The sequence below is a fragment of the Poromitra crassiceps genome, assembly GCF_964638095.1.
Source record: "Poromitra crassiceps genome assembly, chromosome: 1".
Lineage (NCBI taxonomy): Eukaryota > Metazoa > Chordata > Actinopteri > Beryciformes > Melamphaidae > Poromitra > Poromitra crassiceps.
The window spans coordinates 95729195-95749347 of record NC_139623.1 but is presented as its reverse complement, the minus strand read 5'-3'; the positions used below and the strand labels follow the sequence as shown (position 1 = coordinate 95749347).

The 20153-nt window shown below is 45.4% G+C and overlaps 1 protein-coding gene and 1 pseudogene across 2 annotated transcripts in view; both read left to right on the top strand.

The window, feature by feature from the left end:
* LOC310782483 (neurexin-2-like) overlaps window positions 1-20153 on the top strand; it is a gene marked incomplete at both ends in the record, with an annotated part of 239450 nt that overhangs the window by 89539 nt on the left and 129758 nt on the right. The gene's annotated exons all lie outside the window — the stretch shown is intronic.
* LOC310784994 (SPRY domain-containing SOCS box protein 1 pseudogene) lies at window positions 2746-3963 on the top strand (annotated as a pseudogene). Its single transcript has one exon. The product of its transcript is annotated as an SPRY domain-containing SOCS box protein 1 pseudogene (transcript).

The following is a 20153-nucleotide window of genomic DNA, read 5'->3' as shown; positions in this document are numbered from 1 at the left end:
TCCTGGGGTTTAGTGACCCATTTGTAAACAGCCTCTCAGAGCCACTCGAGGACTTGAGACCTTTTTGACGAGAATAGATCATTTTTATTGCGTGAAAAAATATTATATATCTCCTGTGACTAGTCATAACTACTAAAATACAGTAGTGGTGAATGCCTTACAGCTGAGTTGTTGTTTTGGTTGTTTGGCAACGCCAGGCACAACCGTCCAATGAACCCCTTGATAAACATTCTTTTTTTTACTGTCCAAAGTGCGCCTCGCATTTTCCAAGCATGTTACAGCGCTGCCTGCATCTGAATCGGCCCATGGACATTTTCTTTTCCTTGGAACATTTTCACTACTGAGACTGTGTGGTATTTAGTGCTATTATGTTTTTGCATTGCAATTGTTCACAATTCCTTTGGTTTATTTTCAAACACCCACAGGAACTGCCTAATAAGCATAAAGTGTGCATGTGCATACAGTAAGTGTGTATGTTATGTGTAGCCTGTAGGTGCTACTGTAACATACATTTCTGTCTTCAGAAATTGACACATTGATTGCACAGCATTTAGGAAGTACAGCAGTCTTTTGATTGCCACTTTCACTATTAAGAGCCTATATCCAAAATGATAGTCTCAGACTTTTTCTTTAAAAAAAAAAGGCTTTTCATGCTTACAGTATAATAGCAAGAGATTAATATTAAGCTTATTGTTTCATGTGGTCATGGCGAATTAAGCCTCATTTGCTCCAGAGTTATTCAGAATAATTACAAGAATTGTTTATGCCTGTGTGCTAATCTTTATTGATATGTGGTATTATATGGGATATAGTATTGTTTTATTAGGGGTTGTGAGAGCAAAATTATTGATTGATTGGGTGAAGGACTCTTTAGGGCTATTTGTTGATAACGTAATCATAACTAAGTGGCCGTTCACACCATACGCCAAAGCCACGCTGAAGCCACGCAGTTTCATTTCGAAGTCCTTATTAACAGGTGAGACTGTTCACACCAGCCGCACGCCACGCCATGCTGAAGCCGTTCAGGATTCAGTCCTATTTTCCAGGCGTGACGCGTGAAGCTAGAAGCTACCAAGCATGAATTCAATGGGAGTTGTGGGCGGGTTCAAGGCGCTGAGAGGAGGCGCTGAGAGGAAAAGAGAAGGCTTCTTGTGTGAACGGTTTAACGTCAGTTCAGCTTGAGCCTGCCTCAAGCTTCAGTTCTGCCTATGTTCTGCCTATGGTGTGTGAACAAAGGCTAAGTGTAAGGAAGTCATGTTTTCAGGGATGATATTTTAAGTTTATACACATTTTTATGTGTGAAGAAAGTCTAAATATTTCTAAATATTACTTTAGAAATGTCCACCATACAGATTGATCTCAATTTATGTTTGCACAGATTCAAGTGTTTGGGAACAATTATTCAAGTACGTTTAAGTAGATTTTGCAGCATTTTCTCTAGTTGCTGATTATTATTTTTTACAAGAACTACTTGAGCTTGTTACCAAAGTTCGGATATTTTGATGTGGGGTTGTATGAGGTACTTGCCGACAGACAGTGTACTACATGCACTAGAACACAACCAGGAGCGGCAAGAAGATGTGGACATATTTTCAAGTCAACTTGGTATCTCAGGGCTTGTGGAGACTTGGATTACACCAGGTGAACAGTATGGAAGTTTATATATATATATATATATATATTATCTCTAAAGCGTTACCAACCATTTGGTGGTGTAAAAGGACTCATTTATATGCTTCATCACTTCTGGTTTTGAATCGCCTGAATGCAACTGAATGTTGTAATGTGATGTTTCAATATTTTTTATGTTTGGTTGCACACAGAAATAAGTCCCACTCAACTGTGGTTTGTCAAAGCAATTTTTCTGCAGATGATACTGTAGCTTCTCCTCTTCGTAAGCAACCAAAACCATGTAGTGGTGATCATTTTGATGCACATCACTTAAACTGAGAGACAGAGGAAGAGCTGATAATGTTGATGATGTCACAGGTAGGGTTCGACCAATGGGTTTTTGCACCCCGATACAAACACTGATGATTTATGTACTGAACTCTGGGATGTTTTATGCTTTACAAAAAGATATTGAGCAAATAAGTGCCAAACAGCATACTGTATGAAAAGAAAAGAAAATCTCACTGCAGCTGTTACAGACTGTTTCATAGCTGTTTTCAAGGACCCTCGATCATGCCGGTAGTTGACGGCATGACTGACCAATATGAAAGCAATATATCAGGTTTCGGCCTTCTTCTGAGCAAACACAATATTACACAATACTCATCAAGACAAATGGAAAGTTTAACAACCAGAAATGATGGTCTCGACCTAGTTTCAAGATGAAGACCAGACACGCTGCCTCACGCCACACGTAATCTAGAAACATAGCGACCTCAGCATCACATGTAATCCTAGCGCGACAACAAGTGCAGTAATCCCAGAGTGACGCCGCTAATGTCGTCAGGCAGTAGTGACGCACTTGCCTAGGTGACGGCGTTAATGTCGTCAGCGCCGAGGCTATGACGTGGCATTATTTATAGCCACGCCGAGCGCACCACAGCCCTTGTTCCCTGCCCTCTAGCCGCTGCACTAAGCTGATCCAAGCCCTTCTCTGGAAGCCGCGTTTCACTTCTCAAGCTGCCCATTCCTCCAGATTCTGCTACCAAGCCATCTGCTTCACGAGGCCTCCCTCCAGATTCCGCTATCAAGCCATCTGCATTCACGAGACCACTCACCGTTCACTCCTGCAACATGTCGAGCTCCGAAGACGAAAAATACGAGGCGCAGTACCAATTCGAGCTGGAGGCATCCAGCTCCGACGAGGACTCGCCCGTCGATTCATCCATGCCCGGGTACGGGCCGCAACAGGCAAGCGGACGGCAGCAGGCTTCGGCAGCACCGAACGCATCTCAGACGGGGAACCTCATCGTCAAGAGCAAGCAAGCGGGGCCGGCGCGCGGCCGAGGAAAGAAAGCAAACGGGGCCAAGTCACGAGGACAAGTAACAACTCGCAGTCGCGCAAGGGCCGAAGCGGAGAGCGCTCCGGGCCCGGGCACGAGCACTCGGGGGCGCGGAGGGAAGCAAACGCGCGCCCCCGCGAGGAGCGCTGCGGCCCCGGCCAAGGCATATGGCAGGCCATTAGGGTCGAAAATCCCCGTGAGGAGCATAGCAGCTCCAGCCGGGGCACACGGCAGGCCATTAGGGCCGAAAATGAAGGCGGAGCTCCAGGCCCCGAACCACACCAAGCCCTCCCGGCTGGACCTGCTGCTGGACATGCCGCCCGCCGGCCCGGACGTCCAGGCGCAGCACTCCTGGAACAACGACGACTGCTCGCCCAACATCTTCGTCAAGGAAGACAACAAGCTGGTGTTCCACCGGCACCCCGTGGCGCAGAGCACGGACGCCATCCGCGGCCGGGCGGGCTACACGCGAGGACTGCACGCGTGGGAGGTCAGCTGGGCCAAGCACCAGAGGGGGTCCCACGCCGTGGTCGGAGTGGCCACGAGCGACGCGCCGCTGCATTCGGTGGGCTACACGGCCCTAGTGGGAAACAACACCGAATCCTGGGGCTGGGACCTGGGCCGGTGTAAACTCTACCACGACGGCAAGAACCACGCGGGCAGAACCTACCCCGCCTTCCTGGAACCCGACGACACCTTCATAATACCAGACTCGCTCTTAGTCGTCTTGGACATGGACGAGGGAACGTTGCGTTTCATAGTAAATGGTCATGATCTAGGGGTGGCGTTCAGAGAACTTAGGGGCAGGAAAGTGTACCCAGCAGTGAGCACCGTGTGGGGACACTGCGAAATACGAATTCGGTACATAAACGGACTCGATGCGGAGCCCCTCCCTCTGAGGGACCTGTGCAAGCGTTCAGTGCGAGCGGCTCTAGGAAGGGAGCGCCTGAGCGAAATCCACGGACTGCCCCTGCCCGCCTCTCTCAAGAACTACCTGCTCTACCAATGACGGGGTCGATGACCACGGCTCAGTCGGGGGGAGAGCGCGCTCCGGGCCCAGAGCTGGCCGCAGCCATGCAATTCTCATTTTCAAGTCTCATCCATCCGCGGCCCCGTTCTGTTCGGGCCATCAAGCCATCCAGTCTCCAAGTGTCCGCTGTTCCGATCCTGCTAATCAAGCCATCATAAGCGCAGGTCCTGCTCCATCATCGTTCTCAGCAGTTCCACGACGTGGCCGGGGAATTCGGCTCCCACGATTAAATGCTATCCAGCCGGGACGGCTCGCAGCATCGTCAGCCCCGAGCGCAGGGAACGCCCGCGGAGCGCGTCCCGGACAGCAGTCGAGCGCAACGGTAACGTAATCACCTCTTTAATACATAACAGTGCCATATAATTTTAGCAACCAAATCTTAATTTCAAATCACTTCGGCGTGCTTCAAAACAATCATCTAACCATTCCCTGCGGTCCGCACGTCGGGCGTGAAGGAAACGAGCTGGGCACAAGTAGCAATGCATTTATCATAGTGAATGAACGATCTCTTGACAATCTCCGTGAACTGGTCGTTATATCCTCGCCTACAGCTAAAGAAAGACGGCGGAGCTACACTAAATGTCTCTTCATCCAATAACGTGAAATTAAATAACCTGGTGCATTCGAGAGCAAAATGAAGAGGCTAAATCTATGGAGAACTACACACATCTCTAACATGTTAAATAATTAGGCCTAAACAATTAACATCAAATGTATTCACACATCGTGCTCAAATTGCATTCATTGCATTTATTGCACAATTTACAATAGTTAACAGCCAGCCAGAATCATTGCAAACGGACGTTCAAAGCATCAGTTAGCAATAGCGTGCTGTTAATCAATGTCTAATGACAGCCAGATTCCGTTTTAACAAAAAAAAAAAAAAAAAAAAGTTTCCCTTTCTCCGAGTCGATGCTCCAGCCACCCAGTCAAATTAACAGAAGCCGTGCTGCTCACTGAATATACATACAGTATATATACATATAACATACATATATATATGATTCGGACATTTAACCGTGCGGCGGGCGATGCCCATCATCGGTATACGGCTCCACATATAGGCCTACTCTCATTCCACGGTAACAATGCTGCAAGTTAAAAATATCCATTCAGCGACTATTGGTGTCCAGGCTTCTCCAGGCATCGCCAGGCCGTCATCACCGTGCGTCACCGCATCCTTGCATCACTCATAATAATAACGCTTCCTGGTATCATGCCGCTTGCGGATTGTCAGTCACATCAATCAGGCTGAGAGACCTCCTGCGTCCCTCTATCTCCGTATCAATCACATGTCAATGCCATAGCTTCAGCACCGGGTTGCCTCGGAAAAGGGGGCGTTAGTTCATGCATGCCTATAATTGCCAATACTTGAACGTGCTATCCTGCTGGCCAAGATTTCCAGAGTTCAAGCAGTAGCAATGCCCCGGAGTAAGTCGGCGGAGCGCGGAACAAGTGTTCCCTTCCAGCGCCTCCCCGAAGTTATAGCGCAAGGGGGCGCTAAAGTCATATACATAAACTTTATTCCAGACTCGGGTCCATATAAAATACGTACACAAACACAGACAGCACAATAAGAAAGAATTAAAATAAAATAAAACCACACAATAAATAGATCTAAAACACATACAAGCAGCTATTGCAGTGCTTCCAGAAGTGCATCATAAATTTTGCTCACTTCGTGCAGGCACCCGCTAGTGCCATAATAACTCCATTCTCCGACTGGCTAGTCGACGCATAAAACTGTAAACAAACCGTCCCAGAACAGCACGGAAAGCGAGCACATTACCGCTCACAAACACATGGCTAGCACCTGTCCATCTCGGGGGGTTTTGCTAAGTCACCGCGCCGAAGCGCGCCGGATTGGTCGATCACCCAGCGCCTGCTGTAGCGCTGCGGCCACGCCCGGGGGGCGTCGTAAGCCGCCGCGGCGGCGCCGCTGGGCCTCGTCAGCCCACGCGGCCTACGTCCGACCAGAGCAGGCCGCCATATTGTCAGGGGGGTTCTCCGAGCAGATGCCCTCCCGCCTCAAGAAGAGAGGCATCTTGCCACGGAGTCACTACCCCAAAGAATCAGTTGCCATGCTGCCACGCCATCAGAATTAATGCCATACCGCTTCAGGCCATGAATCCTATCGTCATGCCATACTTTAATAAAGCTTGCTGATTAACCTTACCCTCTGGTCTCTCATGATTGAAATGTAGGCAGGACAATGTTCAGTAGCAGCCGACAGTATTATAGAGGGAAAGGCTGTCTCATCCTGCTGCATTGTTCATCAACTACTGTAAAAGTCTGAGTCGGAGAAATCACAACTAATAGGCTACATTTCAAGAAACAAAATAGAACTCTAGAAGCTTATGAAATATTCAGAAAACTTTTTCCTGAGAACTCTAGTTTGTGCTTTTACAGATTCATATTCATACAGTATAAGCAGGCATGCTGCAAACATCTGTGCTACAGTAATTGCTTCTAGGTAATCTTTTCATAACCAAAGTCACAGAGCTATATTATTATGATCCATTTCATTTTCAATGCTTACTGTACTTCTGTAAGCATATGGAGAGTTGAGAGTTTAATGACTGGTTAACCTCCACAATTAGCACCATCATGTCATTAGAGCATTCAAAATTCAATAACAAAAAATGTGTTTTGATGCTATTTTACATTTAGGTGCTAACCAGACTGAAGGAGAGCTATTTCATTTTACTTTGGCATAGTCCAAGCAGCAGTTGTAAACATACAGTTTCCCTTGTTTGACGTCACATGGACAAGCAAGTGTTAAAGGCACAATGGGTAAGTATTGATTTTCACGAAATCAGTTGCAACAGTTCCTGCTTCTTTATCTCTCATACTGACATATTCCAGGATTCTGGGATACCAGTGGACACCGTCATGTCCCACCCCCACCATGTGACTCTGCACATGCACCCATCGCATACTGTAAACACACGGGGCTCTATCGTTGCATCGGCCTATAAACTGCGCTTAGTGCCAGGCGCAGCCCAGATTAGTGGGTGTGGACCAGCGCACTCGATATTTTGGTGTCGGCGCAACAGGTGGCCTTAAGCATTATAACCACGCCTTTTAAGCGTAAAATTATGCACAATCTGCTCATTGGGGAAGTGCAGTAAACGAATCACAAGCTTCACTTTTAACACATTGAGTGCCAAGGACGTCTCTGGACGTCCTAAAAAAATGTAACGAGGAGTGCCAAGGACGTCTGTGGACGTCCTAAAATCATAATTCATATTATTCCATAATTCTGCTGTTTAAGGTCGTACCTAGCCAGTGAGCATGAATCCCTTCAAGGGATCACACGGCGCCACCTTAAACATCGACACTGGAGCTGCGCCACCCACCTCAGATCCTTTACTTTGTGCAGGAGACAGCAGGGAAAGACGTGATCAAAGTGGAAACCGATGCATGCTTCAGCCAGAGCCGTATAGATTGCTCTGTCTGCAGCGGAGCGGACAGTTGGCTCGGCTGCATCCGTGCCCACAACTGAGCTCTTATGCTTCTATCTATCTTCTATCTATCTGTTTCTCCACACGATTCCCTGCCAGAAAGCCAGCACCCGAAGCCGAACGGCCAAGCCCTTTTCGTTCAGTCGCGTTTGGCATTTCCTTGTTGCGCTAGGATCCGTCCGGGGCAAAAACGGAGTCAGACTCTGTGCGTGTGGGGAGGAGCCCGCAGCTCAGAGGTGGAGAGGGGGGGGGGGGGGGGGGGAGAGGGGGGTGGGGGGTGCAGGCTGCACAGAAACCACACCACGCCACCACATCAGAAAACACCAGCCAGAGTCAGTGAATGTGCTCGAAATTAGAGTGCAAAAAGTATTCATAAAAGTCACTATATCTTGAAAAGTAAAAAAACCCGGCAGAAAACCCATGAAAGTGCACTTCTTACAGAGGCTGTCATTTCATAATGGAACTGTCTAGAAACAACATTTGCAGGAGTGTTCAATGTTTCATTAGAGTCCAGCCCTCTCAATATAGCCCTAATAGAAAAAATTCTATAGCTGTTTTCAACTGAATGGAAGTGAATCTGGCACAGGCTCCAGACAATTTTACTGAAGCGCTGTGGCACTCAATGTGTTAAGCTCCAATTCCACGGAGCGATCCAGTCCGGCTTCAGAAAAGCCGAGGGCTCTGATCTCCCCCCCTCCCTTTTATCCCCGTCTGTCTGTCTCCATATATAGGCTATTATTCCATATTATTATGCTTCTCAAACCAATCGAACTGCAGTTTAAATATTGCAAGCATGTAAATACGCTACACTATAGCAAGATCAAAGTGAAAAGAATGTTCTAAATGCATCAGCTAGAAAAATATAGCCTATCCCTATGTCATGATGAGATTAGATTGGTGAAAGTTTGTCCAGAATGATATCGTTTTGCTACCTTTTATTCTCCCCTGCTACACAGGTAGGATGATGCACATAAATATAGCCTACATTATGTAAAGTCATTGCATAAATGTGTTTTTATTGTAAAACTAAATGTGAAGTAGGGCCAATTTATTGGAGCGGACATCACAGTAGGACATGACAGTAGAACCGCGTTACACTGTCACAAATCTAAATCACGTTAAATCTGCGAGGGATATATATAGCCCCAGGATGACATATATGTTTCACATAGGGTTGTGTTTTGATTTCGATGTTTTATTTGGTCCAATATTGAAATGTTCTACAATTGCATGTTGTGTTAACATTACACATTATTTCTATCTACCTTTCTATCTATTTTGGCTCATTTGGTTGCTATTTATTATCGAAATGTATTAGCCCAATGCATGCTGGGAGATTTCACATTTGTAGCTTTGGTAGGGAAGCCAGGCAGTGAACATTTGTTTGGGCAGAATGATCTCGTTTTCTCTCGCCTTTTCTTCTCCCCCACTGCACAGGTAGGATGATGCAACAGCCTCTGAATGTCACAGGCTCAAAACTGTCATGTTATAAAAAACTGTCATGTTGTTATACTACGTACGGTATAACAACTTTTTTTTCCATCGGACTTTGTGCCCGTCTGAGCGCACGAGAGAGGGAGTGAGAGAGAGAGGGTGACAAACTGTGAGATCAGCAGAGGAGAAGCTGTGCGTGGAATATCCGCGGCGCACTGAATAAGGCCTGGTTTTCAAAAGCGCAAAGCGCTAAATTAACGCCAGGGCGGAAGATATCGTTAGGCCGGTATTTAAGGCCGAGACGCCCATTCTGGCACTGCGCCACGCCTGTTTGGCGTAAAGCGCATTTCGGGGCCTAAAGCCATGTTGCTATCTTCCCGAGGCAGGCGCAAGGCCCGTTTTTTTGCGTTTAACGCCAGTTTTTGCACCTAAGGCCTGTGGGAAAATAGAGCCCACCACATACGTCACCTGTTTATTTTTAACCAATTACCTGCAGTAGTACCTCCCAGTTATGTCCAGAGAATGGAGCCTACCTTTGGCATTAATTTGTAAGTCAACATTTTCTTTGAATTGTTTAATTCCCCTGACAGTGAGGCAAACTCTGTCGCCTCAGGGTATGCAGGCAAGGTAGAGAAGCATGGACACTAAGACAGCAGCTGTCAGTTAGCAAGCTTAATAGCTAGCTAGCTTCCATTTAATTTGTGTCTAAATTAGAGTGTTGTTGCAGTTTTTTTAAACAGCTTAATGAGTTTGCCATTATCTAGTCAAGTCAAGTCAAGTCAAATTTATTTATATAGCACCTTTCATACACAAAGGCAATTCAAGGTGCCGTACAGTAGCATAAATTAAAATTTTCATGGAATTACTTGTTGCATGCAGAAGCTCTGTGTAGCCCTGAATGCATGTTCTATTTAGGCCTGGTATAAGATCAGAACATAGTTTCAAATTTTTTGCTCTAGCCTTAATTTGAACCAAAGTATTTTTAAAATATGTAATGTATTTTTTTTTATGAAAACCGTGTGGGAAAAATGCCAGTGTACCCAATTTAAGTAAGTTCAAGTGCTCAGTCAAATTCTGCTTTTCCTTTGACCTTCATTTCAGGTAAAGTCATTCAAGATTACCGGTGCATCCCAAAGGCCACCAGGATAATCCACGATAGGGGTTCAGACTTAATCTCTCGCCCCAGGACCCAGGCTCAAGAGAACCAATTGCTACTCTTGTCACATGGTGTCCTAGCAGAAATAGGCTTGTTATACAACTCTTCTGGGTCTGGACCTAAACCAAATCAATAACCAAGCATAATGTAACAATACACTACTATCATTCCTGGCCGTTCATGGTTACAGTGTGATAAAAATAAGCCTGTCACATGGCAGCATAGACAAATTATCTTAAAAATAAAAGGACCTATTTTGTCTTGTGTCTGATCTGGCAGTGAGACGCATACAATTTAAGTGACAAAACATTGGGTAACGCTTTAGAATACAGCCGGCAAATTACCTTGTAAGTACAGGGTAACAAGATCTGTACTTACAAGGTAAGTGCGGGGTACTTACAGGGTACTTATGGGGTAAGTACAGGGTACTTACGTGGTAAATACGTGGTACTTACGGGGTACTTACAGGGCAAGTACGGGGTACTTACACGGTAAGTACGGGGTACAAGATGTGAATTTACGTACCAAATCTGTACTTACCCTGTACCCCGTACTTGTAGAAATTAATTAGTATAAATGTATTTATTTTCAGGATAAAACCCCTTGAGATGTACCATCTCGTTTTCGAGGGGGTCCTGACAGAGGACATAAAATACAACACAGTATGCAGTAATACAACACAGTATGCAATGAATAAACAGATATGGTTACAATTACAATAAGACAAAAAGGACAAAACAAGCACACATTCACACACCATGCACACTCAAAGAATCTATTACAACAGTAATTAGTGGAACATAATAATAATACCGTAATAATAAATTAACAGCATCAGTCTGTTGAGAGATGAGTGATGAAAGCATTTTTGTAAATGAACCTAAATATCCTACTGTAGAGACTTCAGAAAAGTTGGTATGTACTTACCCTGTAAAGTACCCCGGGGTACAGGGTAATTTGCGGGCTGTATTCTAAAGCGTTGTAAAGTGTAAAAGGACTCATTTATATGCTTCATCACTTCTGGTTTTGAATCTCCTGAATGCAACTGAATGTTATAAAATGGTGTAAGGACAGGCTTTGTTTCAAAATCTGCATGTATTACTATGACAATGTAGTTTTCTGTGGCAATTTAAGTAATTTTGATCAGGAATTGTCATTGTGAAGGACAATACATTGTGTTTGAGAGATGAGAAATCAGAAAGTGAATGTGTAGGTTTGGACAGCCCTCCTACAGAAGTATTAATTTCACAGTCCCATAACTTTAACAGTAGGCTATAGCTAGCATGACTGGCAAATTAACAGAGCCTTTGAAATCCTGGATGGCAGTTGGGAGAAATAATCATCTAAAACGCTCAGTTGAGCACCTCTGCTCTGACATCACTGCATCCAGGAGGTCACATTGGAGCTGGGTGAGAGAGTTGCTCTGCTTTGACATCACTGCATGCAGGAGGTAAACGCTGGGTGAGAGAGTTGCTCTGCTTTGACATCACTGCATGCAGGTGGTAAACGCTGGGTGAAAGAGTTGCTCTGCTTTGACATCACTGCATGCAGGTGGTAAACGCTGGGTGAAAGAGTTGCTCTGCTTTGACATCACTGCATGCAGGAGGTAAACGCTGGGTGAGAGAGTTGCTCTGCTTTGACATCACTGCATGCAGGAGGTAAATGCTGGGTGAGAGAGTTGCTCTGCTTTGACATCACTGCATGCAGGAGGTAAACGCTGGGTGAGAGAGTTGCTCTGCTTTGACATCACTGCATGCAGGAGGTAAATGCTGGGTGAGAGAGTTGCTCTGCTTTGACATCACTGCATGCAGGAGGTAAACGCTGGGTGAGAGAGTTGCTCTGCTTTGACATCACTGCATGCAGGTGGTAAATGCTGGGTGAGAGAGTTGCTCTGCTTTGACCTCACTGCATGCAGGAGGTAAACGCTGGGTGAGAGAGTTGCTCTGCTTTGACATCACTGCATGCAGGAGGTAAACGCTGGGTGAGAGAGTTGCTCTGCTTTGACATCACTGCATGCAGGAGGTAAACGCTGGGTGAGAGAGTTGCTCTGCTTTGAAATCACTGCATGCAGGAGGTAAACGCTGGGTGAGAGAGTTGCTCTGCTTTGACATCACTGCATGCAGGAGGTAAATGCTGGGTGAGAGAGTTGCTCTGCTTTGACATCACTGCATGCAGGAGGTAAACGCTGGGTGAGAGAGTTGCTCTGCTTTGACATCACTGCATGCAGGTGGTAAATGCTGGGTGAGAGAGTTGCTCTCCTTTGACATCACTGCATGCAGGAGGGCTGAACTGTTGTTCATTATGAAAGTGGTTTTGACCTTCCTTTGATTAGCTGCAATTACCTCCAGACAGAGGGTCAAATCCAAGTCTTGACTGAGCTGGCCTGCTGCTAACCCTGCCCTGGTGCTAACCCTGCCCTGCTGCTGGCATGATATCACACAATGATATCGCCCACCCAACATTCCACCCACACTCCTATATAGCAGCAATACAAATCAATATGTGTTTCGATTAATAGAACATAACTACAACCATATTGCTAATCTATACCATTAGATTACTCTTGCTAACTACATCGTGCGCCGCTTAGACTGTAACTCATATTTAATTTACAATGCCTATTTAACTCGGACTGTAAATGAATGTAAATTCACTGCCTATTTAAGGCCTATTTAACTCGGACTGTAAATTCATTCATTCATATTTTATGTCTACTGACCACTCCTCCACTCGTGTATATATTGTATATATTGGACTGCACTTGCAATGTTGTGATTGTCTTTTGTTGTTTTTCCTATTTCTTTATCTGAATATTGACATGACCACTACGCTGCATACTGACACTAAGGGCTCTATCTTCCCAAAGGCGGTAATTTTGCGTTAGCGCCCGTTTTGCGCTGGAATAGCGCCGCGCAAAGCCCTAATTGTGGGCGTGTTGGCCCGCTGCGCTTCACGTCATCTCGGCGCACATCTCCGTATAGGCGTGTTTATGCCCAAAAGCATTGTGGAGGTGTGGTCATGCCCATAAAACCACAGCGTCACGTCAGCAGCTTCCTGCTTCACTGAGAGGGACTAGAGTGAGAGAGAGAAAAGATAGCCTAGATGGGGAGAGGGAGAGAGAGAGAGATGTGAGGCTGCCATGCATAGAAATCAAATAACGTGCTCATGCCCACCTGTGAATCATCTGTGTATTATTGCCATTTCACATGCTGAAAAAGGGCTGCTACCCAAATGTCTGTATGCTTATTCCTTTTCGGGCTCTCTTCTATCTCCACTGCGGTAATATACTGCATGCGTAATTACGCAGTTGAATTTCGTTTCCCCTTGGCGCACATAAAGACACATGCTTCCGTCACTGTCTGCTTGATGGCGAGAGGGACTTCAGCTGCCATCCGTGCTGTGGAGAAGCTGGTCTTACATGCGTGCAATTGCAGGGAAAGAGGTTACTGTACTGGCCGGACACAGTGTTGTGCGAAAAAATTATGCGTTTTGAATTGGATTAGGGGAACGAGGGTCTGGCGGGGCGGGAGTCTGTGTGCGCCGGGTGCTGGAGGGGGGTCTCCCCCGAGAAGGTGGGAGCTGGACGGGTATGTCCAGCTCCACCCCTTTGGTGGTGGGGTGGGTGTGTGTCAGTGCCCTGGGTGTTTTGGGCCGGCCAGGGTGGGGAGAGGCAGCTTGGCACAACACCGTCACAACTTTCTCAAAAGCAATCTATTGTTACATCACACGACAAACCTGTATGGTGGGGAACTATGTAGCCTAGGTGTGTTTTTTCTGCAATGTAGGCTATAGTTGAAAATCCACGTGGCATTCCGAGGAGAGAAGAGTGTGTGCAGGCGCGAGTGGAGAGTGACATCCATGCCGTGCATAAATTGATCCAAGCAAGGATTTCCTGCACTGCACGGAGTTGTGGAGACTGTCTGCGCTCAGGCGTACGTCTGCGTTTGCGCTAAGACCAGCTATTTCCTGGCGTTAAAATTGAGAGCGCCAAAGGCGATTTTTTCTAACACATTGCGCTGGAACGCCTATTTTGAAACGGGCAACGCCCAGACCTCTCTTCGCGCTCGGAACATAACGACGGTATCTTGCCAGAGCGCTAAATGACACTTGCGCGAGACAGGTGATAGGCTAGAGGCCCAGACACGCCTGGGCCACGCCTACACCTGTGTCATCCCAGCGCAAAACTGGACGGTGGAGGCAGACAATAGCTTAAGACGCTGGGAAGATAGCAATAAGAGGCGCGCAAACGCAGCGCAAATGATAGCGCCGTACGACGATAGGGCCCTAAGACAAATTCCTCATATGTAATCTTACATACTGTGGCAATAAAAGTGATTCTGATTCTAATATAAACATCTGAGCTTCCTCATGAACAATGGCCTGCTCTGCCCCTCTTGTTCAGGTTTTATTTTCTTATTGGAGGCCCAGTCGCCCTTGTTACTGTAACAATACCAACCCTGAGGTGACTGTGGTGTACCACTAGACAAACTCTGTATCTGTCTCCTTAATGGTCATCGAATATCATGAGCCTCCTGGGGCCAACTGAATCATTTTGTACATTTGATTGTGTGCAGTTTTGCAGTTAGTTGGTCTGTTTGCATCATACTATTATCATTTCAAACTGAGAAGCGATTAGAAATTCTAGGATCACTGCTTCTGTTTCTTTACCTAAGGCAGTAACTAGGTCAGAATGAATAGAACATTTCGTCGAAATCTCCCTGGGTTCTTTCTCCTCAACACTGCTCTAACTTAACCTTGTAGTCGTCTTTTGATCAGTACCAGTCACAGCATTTCCCTTCAGAATAGTTATATTGTTTACTCTTAGTTCTGTCAAAACAGTCTCGTCTTCATCTTTGTTTTCAGTATGTGTTTACATACAGTATATATATATTGTAATTGTCTTCATGTATTCCATTTTGAGTAATTTAGACATCATATCCCCATAACTTACTAGATAAGCTCTAATCCAAAATTTTGAGAAACCAGAAGGCATACAGTTATCTCATCCCAATTAATATGCATTTTTCATTTATTTGTGTGTGTGTGTGTGTGTGTGTGTGTGTGTGTGTGTGTGTGTGTGTGTGTGTGTGTATAACGTTTCATTGTTAACTCATTGAATGCCAGCCACTTTTGGAAGACGGATGCTCCCAGTGCCAGCCCTTTCAGAGCGTTTTCAGTGATTTCTCGAGGCCCACAGAATATTGTGTGATATTACTATGTAAACACCGAACACGCCCAAAGAACGATGATACTCTATTGTATCATCAGCAAAAAAAAGTTTATTGATATCATTTTCCGTTCTTTAGTTATCAGCCGGAGAAGATAGGTTGTTTTCACCAAAAACAGACGTTTCAAATTAGAAGCTGAGATAATCAGCCTTTTGTCAAATGAAGCATTTCAAGCACATCACTGACTCTGAAGCTAATATTTTCTGACGTAGTGACACCTCAAAAATAATTTCCTTCAATAAAACAGAGTGAAAACAAAGGAATTTTGTTTGGCAAAATAATATTTTTTAGCTGCAACCAGCAGCGCTGGCCCCTGCGTGCGCAGACCCTACACTTTCTTGCTGGTCTTGATTTACTGCTGGTGGGCATCAGATATTCTAGCTTGCCAATCTGTCCATCGAGCCTGCTGTCTGGGTCTGTCTGGGTCGGTGTTGTATGCTGCCCTGCGTGCCCCACCCCACCCCCCCAACTGCAAACCCCTCCTCCGTGGATGTGTCTCTGGTGGCTCTGGTGGCTCTCTGCTGCGTTTGCTCTGCACTGAAAACCCAGCTTTTTCACAGCGTTCCACGTGTATTTGTCACCGGCTCCCAGCGCTTCCAACTGAGAATAATAACAACTCCACAACTAATCATGTGGAGGGGCTATCACAGCGGACACGGAGGGGCTCAATTGTGGGAGCAGATTGGCTGCTGCAGGCACAGCTAACGTTATGCTTCATGCATATCGATGCATACCGATGCGGTTTCCGTTTCATCACGGGGCTTCTTCTGCTGTTTTTCCTCACCTTTCTCTAATCTGGAGAGCACTGTCGCCACCTAAAATAGGTTATACACATTCAACATGCCCCAAATTTTTACAGGAGATGTATCAGGCTTTGATCCACGTCCCACCGTCAAAAAACGCAATTGACGACGATTGTTGTCATTGGCACTCAATGAGTTAAAATCCTTGGTCAGATTCTTTTTTTATGTTTACATCAATGAATACTCTAGCCTGACATCGCCAGACCAATTCGTGCAGACCAAAATGCCTTTGGACGTAATTGCATAGACCTATAACCAATCTGTCAGAGCAAAGCTAGCTCCCCTAACTACCGGTAGGCTACTACAGTAGGCTAGGTAGCTACTAGGTAGCAACATCCAATTCATATGGCTTCTAGTTCAACATAATAATACAGACGTTTGGCATGACATGATTTAGTAGCCAACACTTACCATTTGTATGTAATGTGAACTTCATACATGACAATCCCCACGGGTATATCCCCGTATACCATCCAATTTGTCCTCTGTCAGTAATTGTATCAAACCCGCCTCATATTACAGATAATTTGGTTAGGTGGGTCCAGGGTTAATTAATTAGATAAATGGTTGTGATTGGCCTGACCATTTTCAGGTTGGGTGGAAATCTGTCTGAATGGGAGGCGAACCAGATGCATCTGCCAGAGCATATAAAACATGAGCTCGCAGATTTGACAGGTTCCCATGGCTATAGGCATACTCGTGAATGGGATATAAAAATGCATACAGTATAGCAACTTAATTGACCTCAACATGAGAATATGAACTCCTATTCAGAATGAGGTCTTCATGTGAAAGCATTCAACGTCTCATAGAACTGTTGCAAGCTCAGCGCCGTGTTACAGTGGCCAAATTATAGTCAGATCCAAGGTATTTTCTTCTTTTCTCTTGCCAGAGCCATCATCTTATCCGCCACCTTATGCCAGCTTTGTTCAGTGTAGATGCTCAGACTGTGTGCCTGTCTCTCCCTAGAAATGATCGTTTCTGCTATAGACCTCTACTCTGTATGAGTCATACGGATACCCTGAGCCCCTGGCTGCTGGCACAGCTCCCCAAAGCTCCATCACAGAGGTAGCAAAGCATGCGTTGTGTAATTGCCTGGCAGAGCTTACTCGGTTATAAAAGGAAACCAATGATGGGTAGAAAGTGTCAGTAATCTTACATTTATGTAGTAAGTTTCTAAAATTAAACTAACTACATGTTGAATATTGTGGAATTGTGCTAATTTTATATTTTGGATTTGTTTCTACATTGCTAATATGGCTATTCTGATGTCAATGATGTCAAAGTCAATGACTGACCACTCCAACCCCTTTTGTACAGCACATTAGAGGCTTTTAGGCATTGGTTGAAAACCATCGGACAGGAAGTCAAGCACCCAAGCGAATGTCTACTGTATTTGACCTATTTTGGCTTTTCTGACATTAACATTTCTCACATTAAATAATAAATTGGCTGTGTTCACACTACAGATGGAAGTGACACAAGTCTGTTTTTTTTTTCTTCATATTTTTTCTTTTTTCAGTGCAGTGTGAACACATGGAATATCGTCGCTATGGGGGCAGGACCTTGAATGTACATTTTTTCACATTTTTATTTTTTGTCATAAATCAATGCCACTGTTCATCACCCTTCACGTCTCTGTGTGGGTTTTACAAAATTTTACCAATGGAAAAGCATTAAAACGATCTTGTGAGTAATTCTCGTAACACTCGTAACCCTCAATCTGTCACTCAAACCTCGAAAGCTCCTCCCCTACCTCTATCTGAATTCCCCCAGGCGGGACTCTATACCCGGAAAAGGCAGACGGACTGTGTATTTCTGATATCGTTTTGTTTAATCCTGGCTGCCTCTGACGTAAATAGATCAATAAAATGTTTTTGAATTATCCCTAGGCTGCAAACTCATTTAAACTATGCAAATTGAAGTGGTTTCTGATGAGAATAATGTTTACGTTAGTGAGATGCTTTTCATCCCCATGACAGAGCCCCTCTCTTGGCCTGGGAGCTCCGCTGCTGGCGGCCGAGAGAAAGTGCCTCAAACTCGGACTGATAATCCTGTAACATCATTTGAGCTTATTCATGTACAATATTAATAATGTAATGACAAATCTGAGGCCATGGTTCTCAGCAGGAAACCTTTGGATTGTCTACTCCAGGTAGGGAGGGAATGAGTCCTTACCCCAAGTGAAGGAGTTCATGTATCTTGGGGTCTTGTTCTTGAGTGAGGGGACAATGGAGCAGGAGATGGGCCAGAGCAGCGGGAGCGGTATTGCGTTCACTTTACTGCACCATTGTGACGAAAAGAGAGCTGAGCCAGAAGGCAAAGCTCTCGATCTATCGGTCGATTGTCGTTCCTACCCTCACCTATGGTCATGAAGGATGGGTCATGACTGAAAGAACAAGAACGCAAGCATACAAGCAGCCGAAATGGGTTTTCTCAGGAGGGTGGCTGGCATCTCCCTTAGGGACAAGGTGAGAAGCTCACTCATCTGTGATGGACTCGGAGTAAAGCTGCTGCTCCTTTGCGTAGAAAGGAACCAGTTGAGGTGGTTTGTTCATCTGGTAAGGATGCCACCTGGGCGCCTTCCTAGGGAGGTGTTCCAGGCACGTCCAGCTGGGAGGAGACCATGGGGCAGACCGAGGGCTAGGTGGAGAGATTATGGGCCCTATCTTTGTACAGGTGATATCCCCTATTTGCGCTTGCGCACCTGTTTGCGCGTGCCTTAAGGCAGTGATTCCCAACCAGGGGTACGTGTACCCCTAGGGGTACTTGAGCAGCTTGCAGGGGGTACTTGGAATGATTGGGGAATACAATTTACCTCCAAAATGATAAATAAATATATATATATATTCCAAGTCATTTCATAAGCCCATTGTTAAAATGTGATGTGTGTGCCGCAACTAGTTATGCTGGCAAGTGTCAACTGCTACACTGTTCTGCTACTGATAATGGCAAAAAACAACAACTAAAAAGCCCAAACACCGGCAGTTCAGTGAAACATATATTTTGTATAGATTTACTTGTATGTAATCATCAACACGCATGAGTGAGGGGTACTATTGTCATGGAAAAACAGCTCAAGGGGTACATAAGACAAAAAAGGTTGGGAACCACTGCCTTAAGGCAGGGAAGATTACAGTCCGCTGTCCAGGTGTTATGCTGAGTTTTGCAACCCCGCCCAGCAGCAGCTAAACACATCCCCACCTCACGGGAGCATATTGTAATGATTTATACAGAAACATAACTGTTTAAAAATTATATAATTGTTTGGGTAAACATGACCTCCCTGTTTTTAAGTTAAAACAGACAAAAAATATGGTGATGATGCAATTACTCGCGGGGAAGCATAACTCGTCACAACAACGGGCGCAAATGCAGATTAGAGGTGTGCCAGATCATTTATGCACGGCGGTGTTAAGCACCAGAATTATTCACAGGTGTGGCCTGGCAATGCCTGGGCGTTACAGCAATCAAACCAGATTCCCGTCTTGGAGTCCCTTGATGCTGTAATTCTCCCCATGCGTAATTTGGACAGGTGTAGGCCTATTGACTGTATATATTATCCCGATCATATATATAATTATATATATCATATATATCATATATTATCTCCACGCTGGCCTGTGAACGCCTCGGGATCGCCCACTCAGAGCTGGCTAATGTGGCCGGGGAAAGGGAAGTTAAGGCTCCCCTGCTGGAACTGCTACCTCCGCGACCCACTCCCGGACAAGCGGTTGAAGATTATGATGATTGCATGTGGTCCTAGCTCTGATACATATCTGATATGCAGCAATGCAACCTGAGTCTGACTGGTCAGCTCGGAATAGAGAGCCCCAGTAATGAGTCCGCAAAACATAGATGCTAACACTTCCGGGTTCTTCACTGTTTTCGCTTATGGGATTTTTGAATGGGTTTTTGGCGCGATGCTTCAAGGTCTCTGGGCAACGCAAGCTTAATCAAACGCGAACCAGTGTTCAGCAGGATAATCTTCACACATGAGGACCACTTTTATGATTAAGATTATTAGAAGCATCGCGCTAAAAACCCATTCAAAACTCCCATAGGCGAAAACAGTGAAGAACCA